The sequence below is a fragment of the Hypanus sabinus genome, chromosome 14 (assembly GCF_030144855.1).
Source record: "Hypanus sabinus isolate sHypSab1 chromosome 14, sHypSab1.hap1, whole genome shotgun sequence".
NCBI lineage: Eukaryota > Metazoa > Chordata > Chondrichthyes > Myliobatiformes > Dasyatidae > Hypanus > Hypanus sabinus.
The window spans coordinates 50,213,676-50,228,577 of NC_082719.1; the positions used below are offsets into that span (position 1 = coordinate 50,213,676).

The 14,902-nt window shown below is 38.3% G+C and overlaps 1 protein-coding gene across 1 annotated transcript in view; it reads left to right on the forward strand.

The window, feature by feature from the left end:
* Positions 1 to 3,207: 3,207 nt before the first annotated feature.
* The window catches only part of LOC132404473 (phospholipid-transporting ATPase VD-like), a 134,519-nt gene continuing 122,824 nt past the window's right edge, over positions 3,208 to 14,902 (forward strand). Inside the window, exon 1 of the mRNA XM_059988632.1 lies at positions 3,208 to 3,416. The gene's annotated coding sequence lies outside the window, so the exon portion shown is untranslated. The remainder of the gene's footprint in view (positions 3,417 to 14,902) is intronic.

Consider the following 14,902-nt stretch of genomic DNA (forward strand, 5'->3'; position numbering starts at 1 on the left):
GTAGATTCACTAGGTTGGGCAGGGCTGTCTTACGCAAAGAGATTGGAGAGATTGGGCTTGTACACACTGGAATTGAGGAGATTGAGAGGGGATCTGATTGAAACGTTTAAGATAATTAAAGGATTTGATAGGATTGAGGCAGGAAATATGTTCCAGATGTTGGGAGAGTCCAGTACCAGAGGGCATGGATTGAGAATAAGAGGTCAGTTATTTAAAACAGAGTTGAGGAAGAACTTCTCCCAGAGAGTTGTGGAGGTGTGGAATGCACTGCCTCGGAAGACGGTGGAGGCCAATTCTCTGGATGCTTTCAAGAAGGAGCTAGATAGATATCTGATGGATAGGGGAATCAAGGGATATGGGGACAAGGCAGGGACTGGGTATTGATAGTGAATGATCAGCCATGATCTCAGAATGGCGGTGCAGACTCGAGGGGCCGAATGGTCTACTTCTGCACCTATTGTCTATTGTCTATTTCCACGTTGGGTACATAAGAACAACTTTTAGTAGCGTCACCAAATAACATTCAGTACCTGAATTGAAGAAAATCATCGAACATCAAAGTCTGAACTTTGACATAGATGCTTGATAAACAAAGATGTGACAGGTTATTAGTCGTAAAAGAATACGCAGAGCTGAGATTACAAACAGATCAGCCTTGATCTTCTTTATGGTAAGATGACAACAAAAGACAGAACTGGAAATGAGAAAAATGGAAGACAGAGAAATCAAGAATGAAAAACAAGCAGGGCCACAGTTGAAAGGACTAAGAATGTTAAAAGACAAGCCTAAAGGCTTTCTGTCCTAATACATAGACCACTCAAAGTTCAAGTTCAAAGTAAATATATTATCAAAGTACATATATGATACCATATACTACCTGGAGATTCATTTGCTTGCAGGTATTTACAGGCAAAAAAAAGAAATACAATAGAATTTTATGAAACATTATACCTAAACAGACAAAGAAGCCCTTGAAAACTCAGCCACTTGGTTTATGTATCCAGCCAGCCAAGCCACTGGGGTAGTGGCTTTAACAACTTTAACAACTTTAACAACATCTTTAACAACTTGTCAACTTGTTAACCTGTACAGCTACAGATTTCTTTTATTATCTGTTACTATTACTGTTAATATTATTTTATGTGTTATATGTGATATATTTACTGTGTTTTGCACTTGGTCCCAGCAGAATGTGTTTTTATTTAGCTGTATGCATGTGTACGGTTGAATGACAATAAAATTGAACTTGATTTCAAAGCATGTCTAAAAGATATTGAACTCATCAGTAAGTGAAACATCACTGCCATTTTATCATCTTCACAGAGCAAGCTTGGGACTCTTCCTTCTAACTCATTTATTTTTAATCCCTGATCAAATTAATTTTCTCCTAAACAGAGGTGAATGGAGTTAATTGCAGAAGACATGAAACATAGTCATTTGGTTCTACCTCTGTAACATCTCTGCTTCCACATCCTATCAACCCTCTTTCTGGTCAGGATGTTTTTGATTGCTAGCATTGTTTCTGCCTTAACCGCTGTTCCTGAAAGAATTCCATAATTTCACAGCTTCAGTGTGAAGCTGTTTCTCTCACACTCAGTTTTTTCCATAAATCATATTTGTTATCACAACAGTGGCAACACTTCAAAGTGCTTTATTGTTGTTGTTCCTTTTCATGCTTTGTGTCACATCAGGTGGCATTTTTTATCATTTCCATAGCATTTGTCGATTTTGTACGAGGCCGAGTTGGTAGCTTGATGCTCAACCCAGCATGAATGGAAAGTGTGCAAGGAGTCAGCCGGATTCAAACCCAGGGCCATTGGCCTCAAAGTCCAGTGCTGATGCCACTACACCACTGGCTGGCCAAAAGTACTTTATTAGTTATATATTATTTTGGGACATTCTGAGGTCTGGGATGGTGATGTTTAACCTGTCTTTCTTTTTTTCATTTATAATTTTTCATTCTTTGCATTACAACTTGTAAATACTACTTTTACCTAAGTATCTTTTAATTTCATGGTTTTAAATACCCATGGCCTACCCTCTGGAATTGCTGTGGTTCTAATGAAAAAAGAGATACAATTTTCTTTTTTTTAATTTTTCTATCTTTGTATCTTGGAAGTTAACCCTAATGAATAAGTTATTTCACATCTGTATAGTATAATATCAGTTTTTAATTATATTAGTTGTAAAAAATGTATACAATATCTAACAGGACAGGCAATATGTTTAGAAAAATGGATTTAGAAATAGAAGTCACTTCATTTGGCCTAGATTGCCAGTCTGTTTTATCCTCATGACACATTTAATTTATGTAATGATTAACATTTCAGATGAAAAAATTCACTGTATTCCAACAATCATAGAACACAATATCTCATAATCAAGACAGGATGGGATAAGATGTTTGGGGAAATCAAACACATTGAGTATTTTAGCTAGATTACAAATTTTCTGAGAATATTGAGTCGAAAAAAATAATACATTCTTGTAAAAATGGGTGGAATCGGAAGAGTCCACAATCACCTTATATTATCTTGATTTCTTTTTTTGTCATTGTGGTGATGTACAAGCAAATAAATTATCTTATGATAAAATGCAATATGTAATTAACTAAAATTTATTAAACAGTAATGTTGAAAATTATGCTCCAAAAGGGATCAACAGATGAATATATAAAATGGTATTCAGATTGTACCACGAGCAGTAATCAAAAGGAATATATAGAAGAAGCATCCACTTGAACTGTGTGTGATGAAAAGAATGACTGTTTCAGCCAAATTGCACACGTGCACGGCTGAAATTTGGCTTATTTTTCTCAAAATGAAATCATGAGGCAGGGACCTGGGGGCAACGTAGATCAACATTTACCATAAGTAGAAAATAAAAACACTCTATTTCCTATTTCCTGCATCTGCAGTTCCTTTTATTTTCATTTACTACTAATAAGAATTGAATTGAGACGCTGGGAAGACTTGACTTGAAATTGCATTTAACTTTGATACTTTTCAAGCTATTTCCATTGAAATTGAAATGTACTGCTGTTTGTTTATCAGCCAGGAGCTATTCTAGTCTGTAACCTTTTTATCCCCCGAGAAATCTTAGAGAATTTCTGTCGCTGACGTTGGCGTCATCAAATATTCTGCGCACGATTAGGATGTCTGGCTCTTCCTCGCATTCGGGGGTTAGAATAGATTGAGTTGGCCTGGGTGGAACTTCCATCCATCCAGCAGAGTGAATGAGTGTAGTGCCTGCAATGAAAGTGAATGTGGTGTGAATTTCGGGGCTTTCTGCTCAGTTACCAAACGGGATAAACTCCAATGTTTAACAACGAATAAACAAGAAATTTCAGAAGGATTACTGCTGTAATCAGTTCACCCTGTGCTGCATGATTCTGTTGTAATGGACACACACAGCCGGTGAGTGTGGGTCTCTTTGTTAATTCTGTCTTGGAAATAGCAACGAAAAGTATGAAAGAACAATCCTTTCTGACCTAGAGGGAATAAGTGATAAATCCCTTTGATTTTTTTCGCTCTCTCAATTGGTCGCGGTTTTAAAATATACTTTTCTACCGTACACATCATTTGACTTTGAGATTAATCTAAATCAAAATCCGTTTTTTTTAACTAAAGTGTACAGGCAATGAAACAGATTGTATTAGAATGACCCTAAGTCCTGTATACCTTACTTGCATAGTTTTAACTAAAATATCATTTAACTTCGATATTCGTCTCTCTTTTGTCTGCCTTACCCCTAGTGATCCAAAAATAAAATTATTATGAAACTCTGTGGGACTTTTTTTTGACAATGACGGTTCTGCATTTCTCTATGTGGAGCATATGATTTTTTTTAGTGTGAGATCTTCCTCGGTCATTTCCCTAAAAATTACTGAATAGATTTTTAAATTGTTAATGTGGAACTCAATAACTATGGCTCCACCAATTCTTTAAAAGGACACTTGAGTAAATCCTGCTACTAGCCACGAAATTTTATGGAATTTGTTGAGGAAGTTACCAGGAAAATAGATGAAAGAAAGGTAGTGGATGCTGTCTACATGGACTTTAGTAAGGTCCTGCATGGGAGGTTGGTCAAGAAAGTTATATTTCAGGATGAGGTAGTAGATACCGACTTCGCAGGACAAGCCAGAGTGGCTGGAGATGGTTGCCTCTCTGACTGGAGGCCTGTGCTGCAGGGATCGGTGCTGCGACTGTTCTTCTTGTCATCTGTATCAGCGTTCTGAATGATAATATTGTAAACCGGATCAGTTAATTTGCAGATAACACCGAGTGGTCAGCGAGGAAGGCTATTAAAGCTTACAGCTGGATATGGATCAGCTGGAAAAATGTGCTGAAAAATGCGCTGAAAAATGCCAGATTGAATTTATTGCAGACAAGTATGAGTTATTGCACTGGGGGGGGGGGGGGGCGGGGTACAAACCAGAATAGGACTTGCATGGTAGGGTACTGAGGAGTGCTGTAAGACAGGTGGATCTGGGAATACTGATCCATAATTTCTTGGATGTGGCAACAGGGGTAGATGGATAGGGTCATAAAGAGAGCCTTTGGCACATGGGCCTTCATAAATCAAAATATTGACTACAGGAGTTGGAATGTTGTATAAGGCGTTGGTGAGGTCTAATTTGGAGTACTGTGTGCAGTTCTGGTCACTTACCAATATCAATAAGATTGAAAGAGTCGAGGATGTTTCATGACTGGAAGACCTGGGTAATATGAACTTGTATAACTACCTATATGACTAACCTATGGATCCACTTTCAAGGACTCTACAACTGGTGCTCTTAATATTATTTATCACTTATTAAATATTTTTTGGATTTGCACATTTTGTCTTCTTTTGTACGTTGGTTGTTTGTCTTTGTGTGTAATTTTTCATTGATCCTCCCGCATTTTGTGTGTATTACTCAAGAGTTTTTGCACCTTAAATCTCCAGTAGCACAGTTTACATTGACTTGGGACAAATGTCAGGACATGTGAATGACTTATCCATTGTGCACAATAAAATGGGTTGCTGGTACCATCGCCATTAGACGTGATGGTTCCCAAGTACTCCAATTCCAAAATAAAGTGGGCTGAGAGTGCTGGATGAAGGTATTTTACATGGTCTTAGTTACACCTAACTTTCCCTCTACAATTTAGTGAATGTTCCTTGTGGTGTATTCATTTGCTCACTGATGTTGTTCTGTACTGGTGGCCACTGATCTAGCTGACCTTGCTTGGGGTTTTGGTGTATCACTACAATATTTTGTGCCCCTAGGTTAGGTAGAAGAAGATAAAGCTATTGATCCTGTATTTCTTATTAAAATGATTGGCATTGTTGGGAAATGTCTAGAGGTATTCTTGGTTGCAAAGGTCAGGTGGGCTGTCATTGTTGTCTTCTTGGGTCTGATTTGACAATTATCACTTAGAAGGTGCCGAGGACTGTTTACTTCATAGAATGTATCCCGTGACCAGAGGGATGGTTCAGTTCATATTATAATGGCTGGTCTTTTGCCTCAATGCCACTTTTGTGCACCAGTCCTACGTTACCTCAAGAAGGAGAAGTTGAGAGAACAGACCATTGAGGGGTCAGCATTGGAAAGGATGAGCAGCTTCCAAGTTCCAACATCTTGTAGAATCTGTCCTGGGCCCAACATATTGATGTAATCACAAAGAAAGCATGAAAGCTCCGTCACAGGTACAATCCTCCTCACCACTAACTACATCATCAAGACACAATGCCTCAAGAAGGCAGTATCTATCACTAAGGACCCTTACTGTTAGGGACATGCCTTCTTTTAATAACTAGCATCTCGGAAGAGGTACATGAACCTGAAGACCCACGCTTAATAATTTAGAAACAACATCTCCCCTCCATCATTTGATTTCCTTACAGTCCATAAACACATTAATTATTCCTTTCTTTGCCCCATTTATTTTTTTGTGATTTATAGTAATTTTGTTTCTCTACCATATTGCTATTGCAAAACAAAATTCACAACATATGTCAGTGGTAATAAACTTAATTCTGCTTCCCTTAATATCCAAAAATCTATTGATTTCTGCCACAAGTATAATTGGCCTCCATTATCCATTTGGACAGAGCACTCCATGATTGGGTAAAGAAGTTTGTTTGCTTCAGTACTGAATGCTTGATTCGTGGCTTCTGGTTCTAGACATTGTTTGTAAGTGTATTGTCCCAGCATCTACTCTGTCAAGCATAGTAAGAAGTTTTAAACAGTTCAATTAGATCACTTATTATTTTAAACTGGAGAGTATGTGATGACCCCTCTCCTGTTAGACTGTTGAGGTAACTTATTTTCTTATTCTTTCTTACTTCTCATCTAATATTTGTGTCATCTGTTCACATATATTACCGCACCAATCCCTGAGGAGTAATTCTAGTCACTGCATTCAATCACTAAGACAACTTTCTACCGTCATCCTCTGCCTTGCAGTTTTGGACCTAGTTTGCCAAATTGCCTTGGACCCCAAGGGCCTTAACCTTTTGGATCAGTCACACATGTGGGATCTTGCCAAAGACCTTGCTGAAGTCTATGTGAAACTTGTCTAATACACTGCCCTCATTAGTATACCTGGTCCCCATTCAAAAGTTCAATGAGATTGTTCTAACAGGATCTGTGTGATAATGTATACAGACAGAGTATTTGGCTTTCTCCATTTATGACAAGCTGTTTTCCTTGGCTGACACTTAAAAACACTGCAGATGCTGTAACTCTGAAATAAAACCAGAAATTGTTGAAATACTTAACAGTTCAGACTTGTATGAAGAGAGAAACATTTTGGATTGACGGCCTTCCTCTAATGTCCAGTGAAGGGTCAGTGATCTAGAATATTAACAGTTTCGTTGTCTGACCCTCCAGCACATCTGCCGTTTCTTTTTTTTTTGTTGTCTTCTTGCTGTGCAGTTGGTTAGTTTTGCAGTTTTCTGAGGGAATGAAAGGCATGTCTGAACAGTTCCTCACTTGTTGGACCAGATTGGCTGTATTTTGTTCTGCATTTTTACAACAAATTTTAGAGTGGTTTTGCAAGGCATTTAGGTTGGTATTAAAAGTCAAGAATCTCCCGCAGAGCAACAAGCTACCCATGTTTGCCAGTCACCTGACCTTGAAGCATATGTTTTCTTGTGTGGTGGCAGGCCGAGGCGATTTTCTGAGCATTAACGTCGGTTCCACTCCATGAAAAGCCTTGACAGCTCGTGAAGCCCTGTCCTCTGACTCAATGTTGTCCTAATTGACTGTGAACACTCAATGAATGCTATATAAAAATTTTAAAAATCAAAATTTAAACCATGGCAATGCTCATGATTATATGTCTTTCTATTTTGCAGTTTTCCTTCTCTTCACTGTCTTGTACAATTTATATTCTGTGTGTCATCTGTACTTGTGTGCCTGTGATGCTGCTGGAAGCAAGTTTTTCATTGCACCTGTACTACATTGTGCTTGTGCACAGGAGAATAAACTTGATTTGACTTGTCTGTGGAAGTCAGTGTTGCCCTGTTAAATGCTGTGGGGAGTAGACAATCACAGCATCTGGTTGAGCAGAACACTGGTCTTTAGCCTGTGCCTGTGAGTCCCGAGGTTCCATCCACTTTATTTGGTATAAATGGGCAGATCTATTTGGAGCCATTGTTTTATTGGTATAGTTTTTGAAATTCCCCTGATAACCCAAGGGCATCATTTCCCTGTATTGTAAGATTGCAGAATCAGCTGAGTTTACACAAAGTTCAGAGGCCTAATCAGAGCTGTATGGGGGTGGTGTTAAAGTATGTTCCTATAACAAATATTCACAATGGTATTGTTAAATGATCCCCCTCTGATAAGAATTAGAAGAACCCAAATGCAGTATATTCCAGTCTAATGCTGTTTAGTGTAGGTTGAGTCAAAAAGTGCTACTTTTAACCAATCTTAAATTGTTTATTGCAAGCCAGAAACCAGTTCAGACTAGATGAATTTTTAGAGAAGCTTACATCGTGATACAGGAAGTAAGTTTGTGGTTTGAGCATGTAATTTCATTTAAGTCAGATAGATTTTCATTGCTTAGGAAAACTTTGCTGTGGCACATACTTGAAACTGGTTTTTAGAGGGAGTCAGTCATTTGTAGCACAAGTGTTACTTGAGCAGTTTTTCTAATGTAAACTGGGTCATTTTTCTCAACTGCCTCTGTTACAATCCATATGTGCTGTTCTCCAAATCTTAATATGATGGATATTATGGATTTGTTTTTGCAATTAAAGGATGTACATTTACACCTATGAATTTTCGGCAAGGTGCTGATCATGGGTGCCACTGTTGTGCTGCAGTTAATGCAGGGCTGTTACAGCTCAGGACGTGGGACTTCGGAGTTCAATCTCAGCATCCTCTGTAAGGGATTTGTACAACCGTGAGTTGTACACCCATGAAATGTGTGGGTTTTCACCAGGTTCCCTGGTTTCCTCCCAGAGTCCAAAGATCTACTAGTTGTAGGTTAATTGGTCATTGTAAATTGTCCTTGATTAGGTTAGGGTTAAATCAGGGGTTGCTGATCAGCAGGGCTCAAGGGGCTGGAAGGACCTATTCAGAGTTGTATCTCTAATAAATAAATGTATAAAATGACTATTGAAATGGTGAGTGTGACATATGTATTTTAATATTTTTGATAGCATGCATTGTTGGTCCAGTTGTTTGGGAGATTTGACGTGCCTGAACTTAGTGGCAGAATTCAAGTGTGAAGGAAGCACCAGTTTTGGATTGTGAAAAGTACTTTTATTTCTAAATTTTACGCTTTACTCAGTAGTACCCTTTGGCCCATCAGATTAAATTTTGATTTCAGTTCAGTCCAGTACTCAAATTGTGTCTAAACGATGTTGTGACCAATAGGCATTGTCACTAAGAATTTGAATAACTTTATCAACAATGACTCATCATTTGCATTACCAAGAGAACAAAAGGCTACATGCAAATTCCATACTATTGCATATTTTGGCTGTATTTCATACACATTTTGCAATAGCAACTAATTTGCTGGCTTTATCTGTAAGTGGGAACAATTTGCCACTTGCGTAATAAAGCCTGTCTGTAATTAATCAGATGGGATAGCACAAACCGCTACATGACTGTGGCTCCCATGATCAGCACCTTGCTGAAAATTCTTTCTTAGTTAATCTGAAACGCCCGTTTGGCAGAACTGATCTGTGCTGAAGTAGCAGTACAACAAAACTGTGCACACTGTTTCAAACAAAACACAATTCGTTACAGCAGATTAATCTTATCACAATCTCGTTGTTTTAAATAAATTGGCTGCCACGTGTCCTATATAGTGGCTGAGACATTGCTGTAAGAGTGTTTTATTGAGGGGAAATGTACTCTGGGGTGTTTTGAAAGGTACATGAAGGGCATTGTATTTTCTTCTCAAGAACTATCAGGATTATCTTTACAGAAAGCTCTGTAGCTGATTGTACTTGATGAATTACAGCAACCCATTTCAAGTGGCGTATTATACTATTGTGTGTAATGCTCCTACCTGATAGATGCAGTGGACAGTATGAAGTTAAAAAGCCTGACCTGTATTGGTACCAAGGCCTTTATGTTACATTTAGATACTCTGATAAACAAGCTATTTCTGTGCATATATGGTGCTGGCATGTGACTGACAAAATAGTCAAGTATGTATTTTTAAGAAAGGAATTCACATTATGTTATTTTGAACTTGTTCCATATTTTAATCCATGGTGATGTGGGTGCCATATATTGGTGATTGGCACTATTTTTGCCTCTGTCATACTTTTTAAAGGCTTAAAATTTTTAGACTTGCATGTATCTTTTGAATGAAGTATCAGTGCCTTGTTTGGCTTTTCATTTGAACAAATATGTTCAAGTGTCATTATTTTGAAGAAGACCAAGGAATCATTTCTCTTCCCCCCCCCCCCCACCAAATCCCAAGCACTTCATCTCTAGTGAAATATTTTCTCTGAAATAATATACATCATCTAGATATGAACAGATTTGAAGCTTAATACCCAAAATTAAAACACAGCAGATGCTGGAAATCTGAAATAGAAACAAAAGGTGCTGGAAGGATTCAGCAGATTAGACCACATCTAATGATTTAGCAGTTTGGAAATTACAGTGTAATATTGTTTGGCTTGATTCCTACATTATATCTGTGATAACACCTTAAGAAAAAATTCTTGGGTGTAAAGTGCTTTAGAACAATGCGAGATTGTGCAGTGTACAATATGGAAAAGTCAGAATCAGGTTTACTATCCCTGGTATTTGTTGTACAGCAGCAGTACATTGTAATACACAATAAAAACTGTAATAAGTATATATTTTAAACAAAGTTAAATAAGTTGTGCAAAATGAGAAGAAAACTAATGAGGTAGTGCCATGCGTTCAATGTTCAGTAATCTGATGGCAGAGAGGAAGAAGCTGTTCCTGAATCATTTAGTGTGCGCCTTCAGGCTCCCACACCTCCTCCCTGATGCTAACAATGAGAAGAGAGCATAGCTTGTGTGATGGGGGTTCTTAATGATGGATGCCACCTTTTTGGGGCATCAGTCCTAGAAAATTTCCTAGACGCTGGAGAGGTTAGTGCCCAAGGTGGAGCTGACTGAGTTTACAACTTGCTGCAGCTTATACAAACCAGATATATATATACCCCATAGATGTTTTTATTATATAAAGGTCCATCACATTTCCTCATGAAATAAAGAATATATAATGATGAAAATAAACTTCATCATTCTGGTTACAACTTAGCATGAAAATGTGACGTAGGGTCAAAAGGCCAACTGTCGTCTTGTATGATTGATGAAGGTAATTTGCATTCCTAGAAAACAGCTCCTATCACAAATTTTCTGTGACTCAAAGCCAAGTCATCTGCACACTTGTCAAAGAATGCGAGCTAAAGTATTTATCTATTTAATAATTTTTCCATAGAAATTCTGCAAGAGTAAGTTTTATTCAATATTTCGAATTTTTGAGCAGAAATCTGTGAATTCTGTGAGGGCAAATTTCTGTTAGCTAAAGAGCTGTAATGTAAGGGTCCTCTCCAAACATTGTTTTGATTTACTAATTAGAAACCCACTGAGCTAGTTCTAATTGTATACTGCTTATATTTAACAGCACTTATCTACGTCATACACTACACCAAGTGGAAGATGATGTTACCTTTACTCCATCACTAATCCAAATCCAGGAATTTATCTCTTTTCTGAAATATCTGGGGGTACCTTCACAATAAGGTTGCAGAAAATGGTGATATACCTCTGACTATTGAGGGTAAATTTGACTCTTGTCAACATTGACCAGAAGTTTAACCCTTATTTTTAATACACTGCCATGCAGAAAGTGATGTGAAACTGTCAACCATTGTGTGGCTGTAGAAGGTTTCAAGCTTCATTTGTTTTGTTTTGGATCTTGTTGAGGTTCAAATGCTCAAAACATTTTCTTTAGTTTTTCTTTGCCTTTCTCTCTCAGGTGAAAGTTGAATCTGAGTGGTTTATATCTGATCATGGATAATGTGTCTATGTAGTGGTATGTGGATAAACCGTAACAAACCAAGTTCCAACCATGGAAAACAGCAGGGATCAGTAATGACTAGCTATTTAATGTTTGGACTTGGGGGGGGGGGGGGGGGAAGAAGAAGAATAATTTTGTTCATGCCAAGAAGTGTGGAAGACTAGTCTTTTACCATATAGAAAGTTATTTGGAGTGTGTTACCTGTATAAGCACATTACCGGAGCAATCTGCAATTCAAGTTCACTGGCTTACCTGACACCTCATTATTTCGTACATTTTCTTAACTGAGTTATCATTCTATATCTAATTAAATAATCACATGTAAGATTATTTGATGTGCATAATTACCCTTCCCACTTAATCACGACCATTCTAACTACAGTTTCAATAACTGTTACATATAAAACAGTTTTACCAAAGCGAATTGTTTCCATGAGCTCCAAAGACAGCGAAACAAAAATTGACATGAGCAAGAAACAGGTTATCAGAGAGGATAACCAAAAATTCAGCCAAGTGTATATTTTATGAAATGTCTTAAAGGATTTTCAGTTTATTTCAAGTCTAATTGTCATTCAACCATACACGTGAGTACAGACAAATGAAACAGCATTCCTCAGAGGCAAGGGTGCAAAACAGAGTACTGACAGTTATATATAGAACAAAGCACATATTGCACTTGTAATTAAAATAGCAAAAAAAAATACAATCACAAAAAATATATATAGCCCAAGTCCCTGAGTGTCATGAACTGTAGATTGATGGTGCATGGGATGTTGTCTGAAACCATGTTTCTGCAAGAGCAAGTGCTCAGCAGTTCCTCATCTCTCACTAATGCAGCTACAGATGAACACAGTCCAGCTTGTATTCCACTGATTGAAGAATAGAGAGCAGAACCAACAGCAGGGACCAGCCCCAACCCAGCTAGAACTCTTGCACGTCTGCCATGCCTCTGCTCTCTTCCACACATCTTTTCCCCTGTGAGGCTACAGCAGGCGACCCCACCACATGAGAATGTGCACCGCGCAACAGCTGAAGCTTCCCTGCTGTCGGTCTTACCAATGAACTGTAATGGTCTACATTACCAATGTCCAAGAGGATCTTGTGGTCACGTGAAAGTCAATCATTTTTATTGTTTCTTGGACTGCGCACCACCTCTGAACAATTTGCTAGTGAGGTGGACCTGCAGTACTAGATGCTCTTAATATCCAGCAGTCTTGTGTGATCATAAAAAAGAAATAAATTGCAAGCAGTTACACTTTTATTTGGACTCAAAGAGGCTACTGCTACCAAATGTGCCCCCCATTTTACCGGTGTGTGTTAATGTCTTAAAGGATTCAAGTAATTTTGAATTGCCAATATTCGGTCTGATTTCTTAATATAATGCCCACCTTGTCATTTTCTTGAAAGACCAGATTAGGTTAAATATTTAAGGGGAACCCAAGGAGGAACAAACTGCCTGTGGAAGTGTTGGGTGTGGGTTTGAATTCAACATTTAAGAGAAGTTTGGATAAGGACATGGATGGGAGGGATACAGAGGGCTATGATCCTTGTGCAGGTCAATGGGACTAGGCAGAATAACAGTTCAGCATAGACTAGATGGACAGAAGGGCTTGCTCTGTGCTCAATAACTTTGACTCAATAACACTATAAAATGGATTTGCATTATAATAAATCTGAGAAGGGAGTGTTGCAAAATATAATTATATGTTTCTCTTTTTGAAAGTTTTTGTGGAGTTTTGAGTCTATGAGCTTTGCAGACTTATCATGTTACTTATTGGTGCTAGGTACCTTATTTTTTGGCTTTATATTTTTATTTTTAAGCTGTTCATAGCTTTGCTAAGGGCAAGTACCTGAGATAAAATGGTAGTTTGATTCAATGGTGTTAAACTCGATAGCCCTTTTTATGTGTCAGTGGTAGAATGTACGTGTCACCAAAGGTTGGAATCTACCCCTTGTCAATGTCAAGCTCTCATCTTTAATTAATTGCTGTTACATTGTGTTAAGTTCTTGCCAGTTAAAAAGACTTGAGGCATGAATGAAAAAAGATGAACTTTAATTTATTTCACTTCTTCTCACCTGTTGAGGATGTTGACTTCTTGCTCTGTTATAGTTGTATCATTGCAGGCTCCTTTCTGGTACTGAATCCATGTAACCTCCAAATCATATCTGAACCTTGATGAGGTGTCTCAATAGGCTGTTCTCCCACAGAAGCTTTACAGACAAAGCTAGTTTAATATAAAATAATTATCACACATCAATAAGGAATCTCCTCCTCCCCCAAATTGGGGTACGGAGGATAGTTATTTTGCTTCTAGCTCTTCTCTGTTAATTAGTTAGCTCTACACAGGTTAAGCATTGCATCTGCAAATATGACAATTGTGTGGCGCTTTCCAAATTGCTAAAGAACTTGACATTAAGTTCAAGTGTTCTCAGATTTACATTTTGCACTATATTGGACTGAATTGGCCATAAGAATCAATATGGAAAATATTTAAAGATTATTTGTCACATGTACTGCAAAACATACAGTGAAATGCATCATTTTGGCATCCACATAACCTGGATGAGCTGGGAGTAGCCCACAAGTGTCGCTATGCTTCAAGCACCAACAAGGCATGCCTACAACTTACTAACCTTGACAAACCCATACATTATTGAAATGTGGGGAGAAACCAGAGCAACCAGAGGAAAGCCATGTGGTCACAGGTGTCACAGTAGCATGACAAGCACACAGATATACAAATACTAGAAGAGAAGTAAGAAAGAATAAAAAATAAGTTCCTCAAACTGTCTAACAGGAGAGGTAATCACTTCCCCAGTTGTAGGTTGTCTCATTATAAAGCCTAATGGCCAAGGATAAAAATGACTCCATATAGCGCTCTTTGGAACAACACATTTGTTGTAGTCTGTTACTAAAAGAGCTCCTCTGTTCAGCCAAGGTGGCATGGAGAGGGTGAGAAACATTGTCCAGAATTGCCTGGATTTTCTGTAGAGGCCTTTGTTCTACCACAGACTCCAGTGTGTCCAGTTTGACTCCTATAACAGAGCCAGCCTTTCTAATCAGTTTATTGAGCCTGTTGGCATCACCCATGTTGATGCCATTGCCCCAGCACACCACCACACAGAAGATTGTACTGGTGACAACAGGCTGGTCGAACATATGAAGGAGAGGCCTGCATACTCCAAAGGACCCCAGTCTCCTCAGGAAGTAGAGGCAACTCTGGCCCTTCTTGTATGCAATCTCTATGTTGGTGCTCCACTCAAACCTGACATCCAGGTGCATGCCCAGGACTTGTAGGTCCTCACCACATCTACATCTTCACCATCAATAGTAGCAGGGAACAGTGAAGGTTTATTCTTCCTAAAGTCCATCACTATCTCTTTTGC